The sequence below is a fragment of the Spodoptera frugiperda genome, chromosome 22 (genome assembly GCF_023101765.2).
Source record: "Spodoptera frugiperda isolate SF20-4 chromosome 22, AGI-APGP_CSIRO_Sfru_2.0, whole genome shotgun sequence".
Classification (NCBI taxonomy): domain Eukaryota; kingdom Metazoa; phylum Arthropoda; class Insecta; order Lepidoptera; family Noctuidae; genus Spodoptera; species Spodoptera frugiperda.
In genome coordinates, this window is record NC_064233.1 from 6,065,067 (window position 1) to 6,080,218 (window position 15,152).

At 41.5% G+C, this 15,152-nt stretch overlaps 1 protein-coding gene across 14 annotated transcripts in view; it reads left to right on the forward strand.

The window, feature by feature from the left end:
- The window catches only part of LOC118279793 (phosphatidylinositol 4-phosphate 5-kinase type-1 alpha), a 96,032-nt gene that overhangs the window by 28,399 nt on the left and 52,481 nt on the right, over nt 1–15,152 (forward strand). The window lies entirely within an intron of this gene.

Genomic DNA, 15,152 nt, shown 5'->3' on the forward strand with positions numbered 1-15,152 from the left:
GTTAAAGAGGTTATTCTTCTGCATTGACTAATGGGTTTGATCCTTACAAGAAAATTAAAAGTAATTGTGGTCGCTTCAGTATTATAGCCGTCATTTTCCTGCCCGAGATTTTTTTAATCGCCGCAACTGACGTCGTCTTACCGCGAACTCATTTTTCTTTACGCAAATTCTTAAAAGCTATTACCAATGACAACTCAAATCTTGGCTTAATGATTTCAATATATGCTCACGCCTTTTATCCCCGAAGGGGTAGGCAGAGGTGCACATTATAGCACGTATTGCTGCGATACAATGTACACCCACTTTTCTCCATTTGTGTTATCATCATCATCATCAGCCGAGAGACGTCCACTGCTGAACAAAGGCCTCCCCCTTAGTCCTCCACTTAGGACGACAAGCCGCCACCTGCATTCATTTGTGTTATAAGTCCCATGTAATAGGGGGTGAGCCTATTGCTTCGTTTGGTTGAGTAGTTGCAAGTGCGACTGCCGGACAAGCGGTATAGGGTTCGATTCCCGGGTCGGGCAAAGTGTTAATAATAATAACTTACCAATGACCAATAAAATCTCGACTTAATGAATTAAATAATTTCATAGCATTCTACCTTCAACCTTTTAATTACAGCGTATCCATTCAATTATATCTCATTGCCTTTACGCGTACTAACCCAAATCGTATTGTTGTAGTCCATCAGTGTATTGCTCAAGGTCGTTTCAATTGACGACTGAGCGTACTTTACTGTTGTCATATCCAGTTTTTGTATAATTGTACATCTTTGGAAATTACGAGTGAAATTAAATATGCATCTGCTTGGTTGCGTATCGCGAGTAATTTTTAAGTCTCTATTTTTTGTAAATGTTTTTTTACCGACTTCAAAAAAGGAGGTTCTCAGTTGACCTGTATGCATGGAAGTTTGTACGCGATTATCTCAATGTAATAGCTAAGCTGTGAAACTATGAGACCGTTTCTAAGCTATGTAGCTGTGGGAAGAAAATGCGCAGCTCGAGTATGCGATGTATCGATAGTTACAGCAATCCATATCACGCATCTTTCCTTATAAAAATACAGCTTAACTGAATCCATTTCCACCAGTGCTAAACTATATGTACCAATGAATATGATTGGTGGATGCCAAACACATCTACAGCAACGTAGCATAGCACATCTCTAGTGGAAAAACACATAAGTTTAAGTCTCATTACTTCAACACAGGGCGAAGGTCGATTATGGTAGATTGTCATTAGCATTTGTAGATGTTTATCTACTAAATATAGTTGTGTGCAATCATCACCGTGACTTGTGGTGATTAAAGAGTGGAATTCCTTTATCACCACCACCTGCTCTTTCGTGGGTGTCGTTAAAATGATAAATGATAAATGATGATAAATGATATTTATTTCTGTAAATAGATTATAAAATAACACTTTTACACGTCAATATTTCAAATAGCTAGATGAGGCCGGCATTTCCTATCCGACTACTCTGAGAAGAAATGCCGAAACAAACTCAGAGGTCATAGTCTCTTTTAAAGTCCAGACAAAATCAATCAAAGATGTCGGAGAACCGTGCAAGTTTATTCTGTAGTGGTCTTTTGAGGAAAGAACCACAGCAGTTTGAGCGGACCTGTTCAGATGGCAGCACGCATGTGTCAGTTTACAATGAGCTCAGCTGACGGCTGTTGCTGAATGATCCGACGAACAATACCTACCAAAAGAACATTTGGGTAGGCCACACAAATGCTCACACTGTCAGAATATAATTAACTAAAAGTGAAATGACTAGGCAAACTCTCGCACGGTCCTCAAACTAACAATTTTAAAAATAATATGTGAAAACAAAAAAATATCGAATGATATTAATGTATATCATGTCAAATTGTATAAAAATGTAACTTGTGTTACAAACATGTCAACATGACCTGTGTGGACATTATAGCGGCTCACTCCCAAGCCTGACTATCATCTAAGTAGTCTTTAATTTTATAAAAAGCTTTACTATACAGTTTTTCTTTAATAACATTTTTAAATTTATTCAGGCTCAAACTTTGAATATCGCTGGGAATTTTATTGTAAAAGCGTATGCATTGACATCTGAACGAACCACTTATTTTCTTAAGTCTAGTAGTGGGAACAATATATTTGTTTTTACTTCTAGTGTTTATATTATGTATATCACAATACTTTTTGAATAAATTAATGTTTTTGTGAGCATACACTACATTTTCATAAATGTATTGAGAAGGAACAGTCAATATATTAATTTCTTTAAATAGTTCCCTAAGAGAGTGCCTCGGACTAAGATTATAAATTGATCGAATGGCTCTTTTCTGCAGCACAAAGACAGACTGAATGTCAGCAGCATTTCCCCACAGGAGGATACCATATGACATGATACTATGAAAATAACTAAAGTATACTAATCGCGCTGTATTTACATCGGTCAAATTTCTAATTTTTTTAACGGCATATGCTGCAGAGCTGAGTCTTTTCGACAACTTATCTACGTGTGGAGCCCACTGTAGCTTAGCGTCCAGAGTTATACCTAAAAAGACAGTTGAATCTACAGGGTCCAACTCCTCGCCCTTGATTAGCACGCTGGTTTTCACATGTCTAACATTTGGTGTTGTGAATTTAATGCATTTAGTTTTTGATTCATTAAGTAATAAATTATTGGCACTAAACCAGCGTACTATTTTTGAGAGAGCACTATTTACATGATCACTGACTAATTGTCCACGTTTGAGTTTAAACAATAAAGATGTATCATCAGCAAACAGTACTATCCCATGGTTATCCTTCACAAGGTAAGGTAAATCATTAATATAAATAAGAAAGAGAAACGGGCCGAGAATTGACCCCTGCGGAACACCCATCCTAACAATAGACCCGGAGGAAACTTTTCCGTTAATGTCGACTCTCTGAATCCTATCACTCAAGTATGAAATAAGAAGATCCAGAGAGCTGCCCCGTATTCCATAATGGGATAGCTTCCTGATCAGTGTTTCATGAGAGACACAATCGAACGCCTTGGATAAGTCACAAAAAATACCCAATGCGTCGGCCGAGTCCTCCCATGCATCATAAATGTTATTAAGAAGTTCAACACCGGCATCAGTTGTTGAACGACCCCTTGTAAAACCAAACTGGTTTCCATGTAATAATTTATTTCTATTAAAGAATCTTTGCAACTGATATAGAATAATTTTTTCAAAAATTTTACTGAATGTAGGTAGTACTGAAATAGGTCTAAAGTTAGTGGGGTCAGAAGTACTACCCGATTTAAATAACGGAGTTATTTTACTATTCTTCATGAGATCAGGAAACACACCACGATCGACACAGTTATTAAAGATTAGAGCTAATACGGGTGCTACAATATCTATTACAGAGCCGGTAATGTACACAGAATTACCCCACAGATCTGCAGTCTTTTTCTTGTTCAAGGTATGGAACGTTTTGACAATATCTGTATAATCTATGTGTTCGAAAGAGAAGCCTAAATTGCAAGCTGCAACATTTTCTTTTAGTAAAGATTCTGCAACTGTGGGAGATGAGTTCAAAGACTTAGTAGTGGATACAGGAACGTCCGAAAAGAAGTTTTCAAATGCAGCTGCGACTTCTGCATCCGATTTAATTACATTATTATCAATTATAAGACTAAATTCACTACTCTTCTCTTTAGACCTCCCTGTTTCACTGTTAATAATACTCCAGGTCGCTTTAATTACATTGTCACTGTTTTTTATTTTAGAGCTCAAGTATAACGATTTTGCAATTGAGCAAACTTTTTTAAATAATTTAGAATATTTCTTTACATATTCACTAAATTCAGTTGTATTAATATATGTTCTCTCGTTATAAAGTTCATATAGGCGTTTCCTACTCTTATAGATGCCAGTAGTTGCCCATTGATTGAAAGACGCATTGCCATGAGCTGGTATGGTTTTAGGTGTGAAGGTGGACTTAAACTCGGTATGGTAAATGTTAAAAAATTCATCACACAAGTTATTAGAATTTTTATTCCTTAATAATAAAGGTATTTTGTCAGTGAGTTTAGATTTGAAAGTTTCAATGCGTCTTTCAGTCTTTGGGTTAACAATAATATGTGGTTTCGACACTTTATTTACTTTATTTGTTATTGAAATTAATTGTCCACAATGATCTGAATCAAGCAATGATATTATTTGTTTATTAGTTGGTACAATGTCAGTATAAATATTATCTAGGCAAGTGGCACTAGTAGGAGTTATCCTAGTGGGCTCCAGAAACAGGTTCGTGAGGTTAAATGAGGCAAATAAACTTACAATTTTTGTACTTAAACTAGAATTTTCTAACAAATTTACATTAAAATCGCCACAAGTAATGATGAATTTATTTGAACTACTGAGTTTATTTAGTACTTCATCTAATACTGTTTCAAAACAGTCATACAAACCAGTAGGTGGTCTATACACACTTAAAACAATAAACCGCTCTAATTCCACACAGGCTATTTCAACAGTACGTTCAACAGAGTAACTAACTATATCCTTGCGTTCTTTAAATTTAAGTTTGTTATTTAGTAAAATTAGTGAACCACCATGTATAGCGTTCTCCCTGCTGAACGAGCTACCAATCTGATGATTACCAAAGTTGAACATTAGTTGATGAGATTTCAACCAATGCTCAGTAATGCACAGAATATCAATACTATTACAATTTAAAAATAGTTCTATTTCTAATTCCTTACTCAAAAAACCTTGAATATTTTGGTGAACCAGATTGATAACATTACTGTTATATTTGCAAGAGGTGGACTCTCTTGTCTTATTTTTTAATTTAAATTATGGGGAATGTCAATACTAATAGAATTATTTTGAGCTATGTCAATATTTGAATGTTGCTCAATAGGAGCAACCTGTTTAGCCAAGTTTTTGGCTGTTATATTAATAAAATATGATAGCGACACAGCTATCTGTCTTAAATAATACCTGGAAAGATAGTACCTATCTTTCGTCAAATATACATGTTTACCAACATAATTGTTGGTGTCAATAATATGTACATTTGTGTAATTGCATAAATTATAATTTATGCAATTACACATTGCAACATTTAATTTATATCTATGGTTATTTTCTTCCTGTGGCAAGCTATTGCTGTAAGGTAATGTAAACAAAATTATTTGCTTTAGTTTAAGTGCTACAAGTGAACTATGATATTTAAGAAAATTATTTTTATTCAAACTACCTCTATTTGCACAAATAATTATGAGGGTAGCATCATGATTAAAATTATAATTAATAATTCTCTCCAAAATATTACCAAAAGTACAGCCGGGCATACAGTGATTTATTATTGATTGTCCAGGGTATTTACTTGTCAATAAGGAACCTAAGTTTTTACCAATCTCATCACTGAAGATCACAACATTATTGTTATTACAGCTAGAGTTATTATTACATTGGCTAGGAAGTAATAAACTGGCACCATGAGACAAGGTGGTATCACATGGTGGCAAGGTACAAGCAGGCAGTACATTGCTGGAATCACATTTCTCACATTGGTTCTCCTGTGATTGTGACCGCACTAACTCATCCATCGCCAACATGTATTCTCTCATTTGTTTTTCAGATGCACTATATTTGTTGGTCATGGTGTGCAACTTTGCCGTTAAATGGTCTAGGTGTAACTGTAGGTTGTTGGTGTCAGTTTCATACTTCCTGTTATTTTTATTTAATCTTGAAGAGTAAATATTTAGTTGGTTTAGAAGCCGGAAACGCTCTTTATTTAGTTTAACATTTTTTATAAAAAACTTTTGTCTTTTGATCAATCTGTTGGTTTTTGTTATAAATTTATTGATCTTAATATATTTTTTTAGTTTATTATTACTAAAACAAGGAATTTTTTTAGAATGACATGAATCACTTTCACCTGTTAAATCTATAGTCAATGGATTCAAGTCTATTTGTTGTGATTGAGAGGCACGGGCTGACACCAATTCGCTGAACAGACTGTTATTCAGACTGGCCGTGATGTTGTGGTTAATCATTTCAAGGTGGCTAATTTGATTATTGGCCTCATGTAGCTGATGTTCTAGAAGAGCTTTACTATGTAATGTTTGTTCGTACTCAACGCTACACTGACTGAATCCGTCCACAACAAATTGGAGCCTATCCCGAGCCTCAATGGCTTCAGTGTGTTGAGTATGTAACTGAGCCATTTCACATTTCAGTTTCTTATTATTATTTAAAACGTCTAAAAATTCCTTCTCATTGTCATCTCTTTCCTTCAGCAGTTGATCACACAACTCTTTTGAAGCCTTTAGTTCGCTCAAAGCCAGGTTGAGTTTTGACTCCTCTTGGCGAGCATGGGCTTTGCGAGTTAGAATCATATTGAAAGTTAGAGAAGGAGACAGTAAGATGGAAGTTATGTTAATAATATGAAAAATTGAAGTTGATTTAGTTAAGAAAACTGCTAGAAAAGTTAAGTAGTTTCAAACAAAGGAGTTGTGTCAACAACCGCAAAGAGGTTATGTTTACTAATATTTTTAACTTATCAGGCCTTATACTTGAATTTTATTTAGTGATATTGTTGTAAATACGATTATTATAATGCAAAATAGCCTATTTCGTTCAAATTATACAATATTTTACCTGATATTGAGATGACAGTTTAACAAATTCCTTACGCCGGTAACCGTAAATTTTCCAACTTCATCAATTTCACAAAATCACTTTAAAAATACGAAATCTTCTTAGTATACACTATATATTATGTATTTCCTCAGTGTTGAGATTGTTTCAGAGATTAATACACTAAAAAAACATAAATTAAAGAAAAAATAATACGGACAGTAACAAATCAGCTGTTTACCCCAGTGTTGCCACAGCAAAAAAAAAAAAAAAGCCCAAGGATTCGACGGTGGGGCAGGAGTACCAACGGCGTGGACTTTAATCAGTAAGAGTTTGACACTCTCCCGCCCTACCAAGTCATTTGACGATTTTTCTATCCTTAGGCCTCGGCCTCGAATTTTGCGGGCAGCGGGGCGGCGGCGGCGGCGGCGCGGCAGCGGCAGGATCTTTTGCGTATAATCAAATGGACCGGTTTTCGAAAACAGCGGCGCGGGAGCGGCGCGGGAGCGGGCAACGAGCGGTGCACTCCAGTCAAGCGGTGACCGCCCGCGTTGCGCGTCTGCATTGTAGTATAGTGTTGTGTACCTACATTTTTTTTTGTGACGTATCAAAATGTCCTCGGACGTGCAAGAGCAAATGATTTCGGCAATCTTTGAGAGGACACCCATACGGAACAGCAAAGATGTGAACCATAAAAATAGAAGAAAAATTAACCAATTATGGGAAGAAATAAAAAACGAACTGAATATTGAAGACTAAAGCAAAAACTGAAATCACTCTTGATAGTTTCAAGAATATAGTCAAAAGTTTCTACACTCATTCTAGTGTAGTCGTAGAATTTGTCGGGATTTTGTCTCTGTTCTTCATAACTTCGATAAAACTCGCCATTTATTTTCCTTGCCCTATAGTAGGTCTTCTTCTTTTGCCCACAGTAAATCGAGCGTTAGGAATAAATTTGAATCAAAAAGATTTCGTTCGCTAATAAAAACAAATATCTCGACAACACAACCACGAACACAACACTACACCGCTGTAGTGCCGCGCGATCTGCCCGCTAGTTTCGAGAACGGGTCCGCCGCCGCCGCCCCGCTCCCGCTCCCGCGCCGCCGCCGCCCCGCTGCCCGCAAAATTCGAGGCCGAGGCCTTACACAAACGTGTAAAAGTCAACTAAAGGTCTTTTGTTATTTTTGAGGGGGGAAAGTCATCTTATTACTTCTCCCGCCTTGGACGAAGCGAGATGAAGTGTAAGACTCTTACTGACTGAAAACCGCCCCGTTCCTACTCCTGCTTTTCGAGACGGAGTGCCCCAGTAGACCGACAGAAAAGGCCTGCCTGCACATTTGACAGAGACCGGGCTGCTCTATAATAAACCTGAATCTTTGCAGATCTGAAACTGCAGTTTCCAATTACTGACAAAAATGGTGTATCTGTTGAAAATAAGAGTTTTGGTTGTACGCATCATGTTTTTTTTGTAATAATCATGACATTATTAATAGAATTCAGAAAACTTTCCTTATTAGAATATTCTACCTTCAATACCTAATACGAATTGGTTTTAGTTTATCCTCAATAGCTGAACAAATCACCCGATGTTGCATATTGATTTGTAAAGGCCCTTCTACATTTGGGCACTGTGATCGCACGATCAGTCGTGCAAACTTAGTGTCTAGAGCAGTGATTCCGACCCCGTGGTCCGTGAACCACTAGTGGTGAAATTCTAAGCATTATTCAATTAATCCTAAATTAAGCACTTTTGAAACGTCAAATTGAATTGTCCGTCATTCTGTCTGTCAGTGAAGCTAGGTGCGCAGACAAAAATGGTCCGCGAAATGAAAATAAATACACAAGATTACAACCTCAATCCAATAATTACCACAGTTAAAACTAAACGAAAAGGTTGGCACTACTAGCGTGTGTTTCCGTCTCCGACAAACCCACTTTTTTTGAGGGGGGAAAATCTTCCAATTACTTCTTCCGCCTTGGGCGAGGCGAGAGGGAGTGTCAAACTCTTACTGACTAAAAACCCCGTTCCTACATCTGCTTTTCGAGACGGAGCTCAGGTAACCCGCTAGGTAGTTCGCAGCTCTGGATCAAACTCCCTACTGGGCCCTATCTATGGCGGTCTGTTGTCTCTTTGAGGCGCGCGTAGAACCTGACGCGCCACACGCGTGGGTCTGGTTAGATGTGCAATCAAGTTGACACAATAATCGGTGCCCTTCATACAACTGTATACAAACATTTAGTTAGTTGTTGCGATTTGGTCGCCCGACCGCAGTGTTCTAATGTAACAGGCCTCTTAATCACGCATGATTATACTATGTGTTTTATGATTCACCCACCTCTCTGTAAACAGAGCTAAAATTATTCACGTCATTGTATACCCATTCTAGTGATTAATTATACTAATATAATATCGGACTAAATAATATTTGTCAATGTTATTGTTGTAATTTCTAGTAAATTATGGTAGACTTGTCCGTTGATTAGGTGATGGTAAATGCAATATGCAGGTTACTTTCAAGCTGTCGATCTAGATTTCTAGAAATCATTATCTTGTATTATGGTGAAACAACATTTGCGTTGTGTGAGTGTGGTTACCGGAGTCCCAATTACCCCTCTTCCCAAAACCCTTTTCCCCCAATACCCTTTAATTTCTAACCCCCAAAAGGCCGGCAACGCACTTGTAACGCTTCTACTGTTTCGAGTGTCCATGGGCGGCGGTGATTGCTTACCATCAGCTGATCCGTCTGCTCATTCACCGGCTTACCTATACCATAAAAAAAGACAACAATTGCAATGAAGATATTTTCTGCCTCCGGGAGATAAAACATGTTGAACCGAGTATCTCCAATGATTGTTTCATACTAGACTGTATCATTGGAATCTAAGGCCCTAATCAAAGTTTCGCAGATAAGCCAAAACCAGACGCAGTTGATAAGTTTATTTATATCTAATCGATGAATATATGAATAGTTCTGTACTTACCATATATGTGCTTGAATTCTAGGGTCCATATTGAAAATTTTAAAAAGAATACATAAATACTCTTATGATATAAAAACCTACATTCCTACTTCTGCTTTTTGAGCCGTAGCCCCGGTAACCCTGACAAGCTCCGCACACAGGCTCCCCCGCTGACACAGAGTCTCCGGCCAGAGGTTGTAGAGGAGGTGGTCACCACCTTGTTCCCCCAATCACAGAGGGGCTACATCCCTCCGTGCATGACTCCGCCCCCTGCGGTGCCCGATGCGGGCCACAGCGACGACGACGACGACACACCACCAGAAGTGACCGAGGCAGAGCTGAGAGTGGCGGTGCGCCGGATGGGCGCCAAGAACACCGCCCCGGGACCCGATGGATTGCCTGGCAAGGCGTGGGTCCTGGCTTCGGAGACTCTCAGGCCTCGACTAATTGGTCTTTTCAGCGCATGTTTGGAGAGGGGCCAGTTCCCGCTATCATGGAAGGCGGGTAAACTGGTCCTCATGAAGAAGCCAGGGCGCCCTGCGGACTCTCCGTCCGCGTACCGGCCCATCGTGCTACTCGACGAGGTGGGAAAACTATTTGAAAGAATAATTTCAAACCGCCTCGTCGCGCACCTGACGGGAACAGGGCCGGACCTCGCGGACGGCCAGTTCGGCTTCCGCAGAGGGCGCTCCACGGTGGACGCCATCATGCGCGTGAGGGACCTTACGACGGGGTCTGCAGTGTCCAGGGGTAGAGTCGTCGTGGCGGTGTCTTTGGACATCGCCAACGCCTTTAACTCTCTGCCCTGGAGCTGCATTTTGGAGGCACTACGATATCATCGGGTGCCTACCTATCTCCGTCGTATAGTCGAGGCTTATCTGACGGACAGATCCGTCATCTACCCCGGTCACCGAGGTGAGTGGAACCGGCGAGAGATGTCGCGCGGTGTTCCACAGGGATCGGTCCTGGGACCGCTCCTGTGGAACATAGGCTACGACTGGGTGCTGCGCACCGACCTCCTGAGCGGCGTCAGCGTGGTTTGCTACGCTGACGATACGCTGGTACTAGCACACGGGAGGTCGCACCAGGCGGCGGCCGACCTGATGATGAGAGCGGTTGCGATAGTCGTTGAAAGGATCCGGCAGCTGGGACTCGAGGTGGCGCTTCATAAGTCCGAGGCCATGTGCTTTTATGGCCGCGGGAATGCGCCACCTCCGGGTGGGTTCCAGATCATGGCAGGAGGGGTTTCCATCGGCGTCGAGGTGACGATGAAGTACCTGGGACTCGTCCTCGACAGTCGGTGGAAATTCGAGGAACATTTCCGACGTTTGGCTCCCAAGTTGGAACGGACGGGGGCTGCCCTAAAGCGGCTCCTACCCAACCTTGGGGGACCAAACGCCTCCTGCCGGAGGTTGTACGCGGGGATTGTGCGGTCCATGGCCCTCTATGGGGCCCCGGTGTGGGCGCCAAATCTACGGCGACGACCAGCTCGTGCGCTGGTTTCATCCCAGAGGGTCATGGCCATTCGGATGATCCGTGGATACCGCACGATCTCCGGGGAGGCGGCTAACCTCCTTGCGGGATCACCGCCGTGGGATCTGGAGGCGAAAGTGCTCGCGCACGTATATAGCTTACGTGCGGAGGCGCATCGCCGGGGCGAAAGTCCACTGCCGCGCCAGATTAGTGCGTGGCGGGATGAGCTCCGGCGCGATCTCATGGCGGAATGGAAGCAACGACTATCGCAACCGAGGGCTGGGCTCGCTGTTATAGCAGCGGTAAGTCCCCTCTTTGAGGAGTGGCTAGAGAGGCGTCACGGCGTCCTCACCTACCGCCTGACGCAGGTGCTTACCGGACACGGAAGTTTCGGTAGGTTCCTGTTTCGGATTCGGCGGGAGGAAACGCCCGGGTGTCGGCATTGCGTGGATCACCCGGAGGACACGGTGGAGCATACAGTAGCGGTGTGCCCTGCATGGGCTGAGCACCGCCGTGTCCTTAGGGATGTGATCGGCGACGGTGACCTCTCGCGTCCGGCTTTAGTTCAGGCCATGATGCGGAGCGAGAGGGAATGGGACGCCGTCTCCTCCTTCTGCGAAGCAGTCATGCTAGCTAAGGAGGAGGCGGAGCGCGTGAGGGAACGATCCTCCTCACGCCCCAGCCGCCGCAGAAGACACTCCGGGCGTCGGGGATCGCGTGACGATCTCCGGCCACCGTAAGTGCGGGTCTGCGGACGGCGAGCAAGGGTAGCTCGCCGCCCGACCAGAACCAGACCCGTGCGTACGGCGCGTCGCGTTCCGCGCGCGCCTCAAAGAGCCAGACCACCACAGATGGGGCCCTGTAGGGCTGATGCCTGATCCGGAGCTGCGGACAACGTAAAAGGTTACCGGGGCTCCGGCTCAAAGCAGGAGAAGTAACGGGGTGGTTTTTAGTCAGTAAGAGTCTGACACTCCCTCCCGCCTCACCCAAGGCGGGAGAAGTCATTGGATGATTTTCCGCCCACAAAAAAAAAAAAAAAAAAAAAAAAAGCCCCGGTAACCCGCTAACCCACACTTACAGTGGCCGGAGATCGTCGAACAATCCCCCGAAGGGGTTGGCAGAGGTGCACATAACGGCACGTAATGCCATTGTACAATGTACACCCAGTTTTCACCATTTGTGTCGTAAGTCCCATGTAATAGCGAGTGAGTCGATTGTCCTATGCTGAGGACAATTCCAGGCTCCGTGCAACTGCTGAGAAATTTTTGAAAAAGCTAATACTTTGCCCGACACGGGAATTGAACCGGAGACCCCATGCCGAGTTGCACTTGCGACCATTCGACCAATGGAGAAATAATTCTTGTTACTATACACCTCATCTATAAAACATGTACTCACAACTACGCAACCCTAAAAAGTAAAACCTCAGAACTATTTTTAATACCCATGACTAGACTATCGCAAAGCACTCAGCGTTCAGATATTTCTATATACGTCACAATGTCTATTACTCATGTTAGTTGATCAACATTAGCTAGCGTGCAACGATAATATTTTATATACGTCATCACCGTTTTACGTCATAAGTTCATAACAGCTGTGACGTCATTTGTTTTTGTACTCCTATTTTGTTCTTATATGGAGATTTTGAATGATTTGTCTTGATTTATTTATTGTGTACCTTGGTAATTTAATGCTGATCGTATTTTAGGGAACAGTGAGTAAAGTTCCGTAAGAAAAGCAGGATCCTCCGACCAGGCGAGGTAATCATGCCTGACGGGCTTTCTGCCCTACTGTTGTTCGTTGGGATTTTCTATCCATGTTTTTTCGCACGTAAATTTTACAAGTTGCGATGCAGGATATTTATGACGTCATCCGTTGATTTGCTCGTCGATAGTCTATGTGCGACTTCTGTCATCTGTCACTCGTCAGGTGTCGCCACAGTATGTTCAGATTGAGTCGTTTTCTAAACCTAGGTCTTGTCTTGACCGGGTGACTTCGTTCGAAACTGTGACTTATTAGTGATGCCCTTAAAACTAATTCTAATACGAAGGCATCTCAAAAGATTAGCATTATAATATATCATACTTTTCTTTTTCCTCTCCTCTGATAACATCTTCTGATTTATTTCGTTGCTGGATCCAAGACAGTCATTCATGTCCCTGTGACGCGCCGGACTTCAGTGTTCTGGTGTTTTCATGGTTGTATCTACTGTAGATCCTGGTGCACAGGAGTGGCAGCGGTTTGGGAGGTTGTGGCGGGCTTGTCTCATATAAAATAAATATTGGTATATCAACTAGTTTTTTTTTACTATTTCGATAGGACTATTGTAGATTTTCTCCATCAATTTCCTTCAAGTAACAGTTTCTAGCTTAAGACGGGATATTTACCATGCTTATTTATGTCGATGAGTTTCCGATATTTCGGCATTTGCAAGCATGGTAAATATACCGTCTGAAGTTCTAATATTAGTGTTAGTGACCATGTCAGTTTAAAAACAGTTTCTAAGTCCATCCTACAATTAAGAAACAAAAACAAACAAACAAATTCACTGTCTCCAAATTATTATAAAGTCACCATACAAACACATTTTTAATGTTTATTTTTGGTTCGAACCAATGAATGAGTCAATAGCTTTCCTGATAAGTTGGTGTGAGTCAGATGGTGATCTGCGTTCAGACATGACTGGCAAAGGATTGCCGAGAATGGTGAGCCAAATTCATCTGATGCATTTGTATCATCAGGGGGGAGTGGGGGGAAAGGGAGGTCATTTCCGAATGTTTGTGTATTGTTTAATTGGATTGTTATGTCTGCGTTGTGTGTTGAAACTTGAATCAACATCAGCAACCGGTTTTTTTTTCTTTTCCTCTTATAATAATATCTTATGATTTATTTCGTTGCGGACTGTCTTGTTGGTCGAGTGGTCGCAAGTGTGACTGCTGATCAAGGGGTCTCGAGTTCGATTCCCGGGTCGGGCATGGTATTATTGGGTTCTTGTTCGGTTTCGAAAATTTCTCAGTAGTAGCACGGAGTCTGGAATTGTGTCCAGTATATGGCAATAGGCTCACCCCCTATTACATGAGAAAAGTGGGTGTACTTTGTATAGCGGCATTACGTGCCGTAATGTGCACCTCTGCCTACTCCTTCGGGGATAAAAGGCGTGACGTTGTTGTTGTTGAAATTAGCTTCTCTATCGCATTAGGTTTAACCTGTAATTATAGATGTAAATAAGACAATAAATAATTAATACTTTTCTCGAAAAATATTTTTATTCTGTCGTCACTATAAAGCACAGCAGTTTTTATAACATTAGCATTAACAAAACATATCGACGGTTAAAAGGAAATAGGGTATAAGCGACAAAAAATGAAATGTTCAGGAGAGCCGTTTAAACTCGTTGGTCGTCGAAAGAATACTAGGAAAATGTTTTTTTTTTGCTAGGGTATAAACGCCAAAAATGTCATCGTAGAGCCATGAGAGTAAGCGCATTCGAAAGAGCGGAAAATTTTACGTAGGATAGCATAATAAACTAACTTTTGACCAAAATGTCGCTTATTAACCCTATTTCCTTTTAACCGTCGATATGGAACCATATAACATTCGGTTTATTTTGCAATTGAGAAAGAAGTGCAAAGATTGCATACCGAGAATTCATTGTATACAATCAACTGTAAATATGTATATCTACGTGTTAAACGCAAACCGGTCAATGGCGGTTTTGAATTGAATGAAAAAACTGTTTGTTTCCAAACATATTTTGTGTGTTTTGTGACGTCAGTAAAGGAGTGGGGAATATTTCAATGTCAGATTTGTGGCGTTTATTATGTTATAAGCTGATAAACGAGCAGACGGGTCACCTGAAGGTAAGCGATCGATGTCACCTATGGACACTCGAAACACCAGAGGGGTTACAAGTGCGTTGTCGGCCTTTTGGCGGTTAGGAATTTAAGGGTTGTTGGGGACGCCGCCGCCTATGGACACTCGAAACACCAGAGGGGTTACAAGTGCGTTGTCGGCCTTTTGGCGGTTAGGAATTTAAGGGTTGTTGGGGAATCGGGGATTAGGAAGATTGGAAAGGGGTGTAATTGGTTATCCTCACTCA